The following is a 6,193-nucleotide window of genomic DNA, read 5'->3' as shown; positions in this document are numbered from 1 at the left end:
TCAAAGTTTATTAACCCAAGAAGGGTATTGGCAAAATGACAAAGGAGTGTCCCAGCTCAAAGACGTTTTGGAATTTGTGAATTTATATATGGCGGTTGGGGAAGAGCAAGAAATGTGCAATTAATTAGAAAAAGAGTACTGCTTCATTTAACATGGTCATAAAAACATCATGTCCCCATCTCTTGTAAAGATTAGGGGCACCACGATCTTTGTTTGGAAGTTTGCTGAGAGGTCGTATGTGCATCTAACTTTTATAAGAAATGAGAAGGAAATAATGAGCAATACATCTGTGGCTGCTATTTAGACAAACAAAGTAACAAAGATTTGTGCTCCAATACTGTCAGACAGGAGCCAATTAGCACAGAGGCACCAAATCTTGTCAAAAATCAGGAAAATAACAGTCTGCTTTTTCTCAAGTAGCTATCAGTAAATTTCTCAGGTCTGCATTCAGAGATGCTGGATGCATCGTTTGTCTGTTTCTCAGTTTTGTGACAGCCTTTTACTGTTGATACTATAGCCTTCCCCTATTCCCTTTCTCAGGAAACCCCAGACAAATTGTGCATTCACGGGGGAAGACAGGTGGGGGCGCTGAGAGATCAGGCAGCCCCGAAACCGCTTTGGCATAGGACTACGTTACTGTGTCGGTATTTCTAGGGGGATCCCCCAGCGCCCCCCTGTAGCAATGAGACGAAAAATCTGAGGGAGAGGGAGCGCATTTCAAAATTCCAGCCGCTCTCCGGGATTCATGAACTCACGCACAGACAACTAAGACAAATCTCAGGGAGATGACTTCCCCATTTCCTCTCTCTCATCTTCGTAAATGTCTTTTCAACGTGTTATGCTAATCTCAACCAATTCCTAAAGTTAATCAACTGCCTCCAAAATTTCCCGCTCACTGAATCATCCAATTTAATGAGTTAAAATTTTAGAGCACTTAGAAAACTAGTGCCCAGCTCTCGGTCAACGGGAGGTTAAGAGCTCATGGACATTTTAAAAATCATTGAAAATTACATCGATTGTTATTTTGCACTTCGGATACCAAAACTGTTGCAGAACTAGGCAGGAAACACCTCATATGAAAATTAATTGTTACCTTGTATACAATTTAATGTTTAGTCTTTACAAGTTTCCTCTTCGCCGTGAGTGAAAATACGTAGGCCGGAAAAAGAAAATAGTAACCGTGTTCCCTGACCGGGAATCGAACCCGGGCCGCGGCGGTGAGAGCGCCGAATCCTAACCACTAGACCACCAGGGAAGGTGATAGACAGTTTAGGAATTAGACTTAAGGCGAAGACTCCATACGTACAGCCGTGGTTCCCCGTTCCCAATCCACCAATGAATTCGTTCAAAAATCATATTCATTTATTCGTGGACCTCCTGTTCCACACCAACCAACAAAATCTGGACAAGAGGAAAGTGTAGCAACGCCAAAGAAAGAGTGATCAGGGGGCACGTAGCTGGGCGGGGCCTTTTTCTGCTCCGGATCTGTGCATTCAGCCGCGAATAAACTGTTAACTAAGTCGTCACGGCGGTTCAAATGACATTAATTAGTAATTGTCTTCTTGTCTTTATTCTCGTAAACTCGTGAACCATTCGAAGACGAAAACCGTTTCTTAATTTATCTTTTGTTTCCTCAAAGTGCATGCTACGGTGTGTGTTTAAAATATACATGTATTTAGCGAAGAATAAAACCTAAATGATAAAGCCTTTACAGCTTTTTTTAAAGCAGCGTGGGCGGAGCCGAAATAGCTCAGTTGGGAGAGCGTTAGACTGAAGATCTAAAGATCCCTGGTTCGATCCCGGGTTTCGGCAGAAGGGCGCCTTGTTTTAAACCTTGACTATTAAAATATTGAATTTACTCAGTAAAAATATGAAAATACTCGTTGAACTGAAAAAAAGGGGAAGGTTTTTTCTCAAATTTCAAAGGCACAAGAAGATTGTGGAGTGAAACGGTTCTTCCAGTAGGAGAAGCCTAGGTATGGTCTTCAACATCTCACTAGATAAAAGAGACAGGGTCAAACGTGATGAAGGAAAACCACTTTCCCTTCTTTGTAGTATTTAGTATCTTCTTTCTGGCTTCGGGCTCTGTTCCACTTATGCCATTTTCCTTTTTCTCCAAACCTACTCCTTCTTCATTCCCATGAAGTTATTCCAACATCCGTAAGCCAAAATCAAGGGACCCCAAAGGATTCCTCTTTCTCCTGTTCATTTCTACTTCATGATCCCCTGCTTCCCCCAAATCTTATTCTCTCTCAGGAAAGGAGACTGGTCCTCTAGATAGATATGGAAAAGAGAAGTTTAATATGAGGAATACCAATTACCTTTTGTTCTTGGTTTCATGTCCCTTCAATGAACATTTATTAAGTGGACTCACATGCAGCTCTGAAGAGAGAGAGGCAAGGCAGGGGAAACTGAGGAAACAAGGAAAGATTCCTGGAACAGAGAGCCATCTGAGTGCAACTGAAGAGGTGGCTCCTGGCAGGAAGTGGTGGTGTCAAAGCTGAGCCCTGCAGGAGAGAAGAGAGCCAGGATACTCCCTTGGCCTCCTTTTTCCCTGCCTCCTGATTTTGCTGTGTCAACATATCTCAACCTCTTCCTTCCTACTCAGAGCAGAAGTTTTCCCTCATTTCCAAGGCTGATTAATACTCCATCTGAGCTTTTGACACCTCTTCCCCTTCCATTCTGCCCTTGTGTCTTTGATCCTTCTCTCTTACCTGCCTCTCTTCAAACTACAGAATGCCTGAATCTCCCTCTTTAGACAACAAAACAAGAACACATGCCCTCCTGTCTTGCCCTCATGCTTTTTCCTTAGACTTATTCCTTCCACTCACCATCAAACTTGTTGCAAGAGCAGTATTTGTCTCCACTTCCTTGCCTCATCAGTTGCTCATCAGGTGATTTCTGCCTTCTAATCGCAGGATACCATTACCATCAACTTCCCAACTTTCAAATGCCTTGACGCTTTTTTAGCCCTAAACTTAATTTGTGCAGGTTGCAAACTATTGACAACCCTTCCTTCATGAGGCAATCTTCTTTTGGACCTTGGGACTCAACTCTCCCCCATTCTTCTCTATACTCTCTGGCTGCTCTGTTTTAGTCTCCCTCCCCCCCCCCCCACCCCACTTCTAAGGACGCTTTAAAAATGGCTACTTCTCAGTGTCATGATCTCCATCTTTTTTTAACTAAATTTTCAATTTTTAAATAATTGTAGATTCACATGCAGTTATAAGAAATAATACAGAGAGATCCCATGTACCCTTTACCTAGTTGCCCCCAATGGTAACAGCTTGCAAAACAATAGCACAATTTCATTACCAAGATATTGATATTGATAAAATCAAGATACCGATCCTTTCCATCAACACTAGGATCCCTCATGTTGCGCTTTCATAGCCACACTCAATTTCCTCCCGCGCCCCAACATCTGGCAACCACTAATCTGCTTTCCACTTCTATAACTCTGTAATTTCAAGAGTAATACATAGATGACACCACACAGTATGTAACCTATTGTGATTGGCTTTTGCACTCACTATAATTCTCTGGAGATTCATCCAGGTTGTTGGGTAAACCAATAGGTCGTTCTTTTTTATTTCTGAGTAGTATTCTGCCATATGAATTTACCATAGTTTATTTGAACATTCCCCCAGGACATTTGGGTTGTTTCTAGTTTTCAACTATTACAAATAAAGCTGCTATAAATATTTGCATACAGGTGGTTATGTAAACATCAGTCTTCATTTCTCTGGAATAAATGCCCACGAGTACAACTGCTAGATGGTATTGACTTGCGTATTTAGTTTTTAAAGAAACTGCCAAACTGTTTTGCAGAGTGGCTGCACCATTTTACATTCCCACCAGCAATGTACGCAGCTTCATCAGCATTTGGTGTTGTCCCTAGTTTTATTTTAGCCATTCTGATAGGTGTATAGTGATGTCTCATTGTGTTTGTAATTTGCATTTCCTTAGTGGCTAATGATGTTTCTTTTGCTTATTTGCCAACTATCTACCTTCTTTGGTGAAAACTCTCTTTAGGTCTTTTGTCCCATCCAATAAGAACATTCATGTACAAGTTTTTGTGTGAGAAGTCCCTGAAAAGACCTTTTGCAAATCTGTCCTGGATTATATAGTTGTCGTGCAATGCAGTTCTTAGGTAGCAGTATTTACAACATGCAATACAGTCTTACTGTTTTAGGAAAGGCCCAGCACAGAGTGGAGAAATCCCCAGGATAGCCTCTAAGAGGAGTTTCTGACTGCATCACCCTCCCCTGTGCACAAAACTTAAAGATCAAGCATAGGTTAGTGTTAAAACACAAAACAAAACAACAGGCCCAAAATGGAGTCGCTTATGCTAAGTCCCAAGTCACCAAACCAAGACTTGATTACAGTTGCAGCTCTGTCAGAAATGGAATCTTAAATCAGTCAATCAGGAATCACCTGACCAGCACTAGTTAGGTAATCCGCCTAAGAGACCCCTGCCATTCCCTAAAGGAAAGTAACCTTGCAATAACCAACGTTTTTTCGCTTTGTTTGTTTGTTTTTGCCTAGTATAACTTCCTTGTTCCTGCTCCCTTCTGCCTATAGAAGTCTTTCATTCTCTATAGCTCCTCGGAGCTTCTTTCTATGGGCTAGATTGGATGCTGTCTAATTGGGATCAATTTTTGCTCAAATAAACTCTTAAAATGTTTAATGTGCCTCAGTTTACCCTTTAACAGTACTATGTACTGTTAGGTACACCGCCCCACCGGTCAAGTCAGGTGGTCTGCTATGTGCAAAAATAATGCTGGAGAATAACGACTTTAAAAATGAAAAGCCTTTAAAAAGAAGTTAAAGAAAAGAGACCGGGTCTCGTCGGATGTCCGGGCGGAACTGCAGGCATTGCTCGCAGGCGCGGTCCCACCGCCGCCCAGCACGGGGAGTTTGACCTGCTCCGTGTCCGGCCTGGGCCGGGTCCCCCCCTCCTTAGACAACCTGGTACCCCCGGGCTCCCCCGGGAGCCCCATGTTGGTGCCAGGCCCGGTGCGGACGCCCGCTCTACACAGCGCCGTAGCTCCGAACCCCCGGGCACCCACGATCCGCCGACCTCAGCCTCCCCAGGAGCTGGGATTACAGGCGCGCGCCACCGCGCCCGGCGCTGGGTGGGGCGGCGCGGCGGGCCTGGAGGCTGCGGCCGGTGGCCATGCAGCGCTGGGCGGCGCGACCTGCGCGGCGATTCCTGTATCCCCAGCCCGCTGCCTCTTCTAGATTGCCAGAAGTGGCTGATAGAACGGAGATGAAGAGATACAGAAAGCACTGGCAGAGATGAGAATAAGCTTCCCTTGTCACGTTGTCCTCGGAATCTCTGCCAAAAGGTCAGTTAAACAAATGACCATAAATTTAATAAGGGGAAAATGTGAAGGACTGTGTTGAGCACCGAGCGTGCTCCGCAAACTTCGATGTGTATCTGAAATCACATGCGGATCTTGCTAAATGCTGTAGGTCTGAGTAGGGGTCTGAGATTCTGCATTTCTAAGAAAATCCCAGGTTAGGCCAATGCTGCTGATCAGCGGCCCGTCCTGCAAATGACAAGGTTGTGGAGGCTTTGGAACCTGACGGCTCTACACTTTTTCCTTTATTTTAACAGTCACAGCATTATGATATTAGAACATTAGAGTAAAGAGAAAAATAAAGGATACCCACAGTGCCAGCTCCACAACTGAGTATGGACAGTTCCCTTCTTCTTTTTTATGTCTTGTCCTTACACAGACACAAGTTTTGGCATGGTTGAAACCATGACGTTTGTACAACGTCATTTTGGGTACATTTCCATTTTGTGGTAATAAATAAATATATGCAGAGAATTGTTCTATCACTACTTCCGTCAGCCAACATTTCCTGAGACCCTTCTTTGTGTCATCTATACTAGGTCCATCCGGGGAAGCTGAGAGTACAAGGTGCACTCTTCTAAGGAGCTTATGGCCCGATAAAGAATACAGACGAGTAAATCAGTGAGAATTAAGATGCACTCATATACTCTTCCATGGATGTAAGGGCAGAGAGAATCACCAATACCGGTACCTAACCTAAGACAGGGATGGTTAACTGGAGGTAATAGCTAAAATGAGTCTTAAAGATGAACTATAATTAGGCAGGTAAGGAAGGTGTGATAAATGTGACTTGTAATAATAAATATATATCTGGTCTTCAGTCACAT

The 6,193-nt window shown here is 43.5% G+C and overlaps 2 non-coding genes across 2 annotated transcripts; one reads left to right on the top strand and one right to left on the bottom strand.

The window, feature by feature from the left end:
• Positions 1 to 1,183: 1,183 nt before the first annotated feature.
• Positions 1,184 to 1,255, bottom strand: TRNAE-CUC (transfer RNA glutamic acid (anticodon CUC)). Its single transcript has one exon. It is a non-coding gene; the product is annotated as a tRNA-Glu (tRNA).
• Positions 1,256 to 1,739: 484 nt separating this feature from the next.
• TRNAF-GAA (transfer RNA phenylalanine (anticodon GAA)) lies at positions 1,740 to 1,812 on the top strand. Its single transcript has one exon. It is a non-coding gene; the product is annotated as a tRNA-Phe (tRNA).
• Positions 1,813 to 6,193: the final 4,381 nt, after the last annotated feature.

The sequence above is a fragment of the Equus przewalskii genome, chromosome 19 (assembly GCF_037783145.1).
Source record: "Equus przewalskii isolate Varuska chromosome 19, EquPr2, whole genome shotgun sequence".
Lineage (NCBI taxonomy): Eukaryota > Metazoa > Chordata > Mammalia > Perissodactyla > Equidae > Equus > Equus przewalskii.
This window is presented reverse-complemented; position numbering and strand designations above follow the sequence as displayed.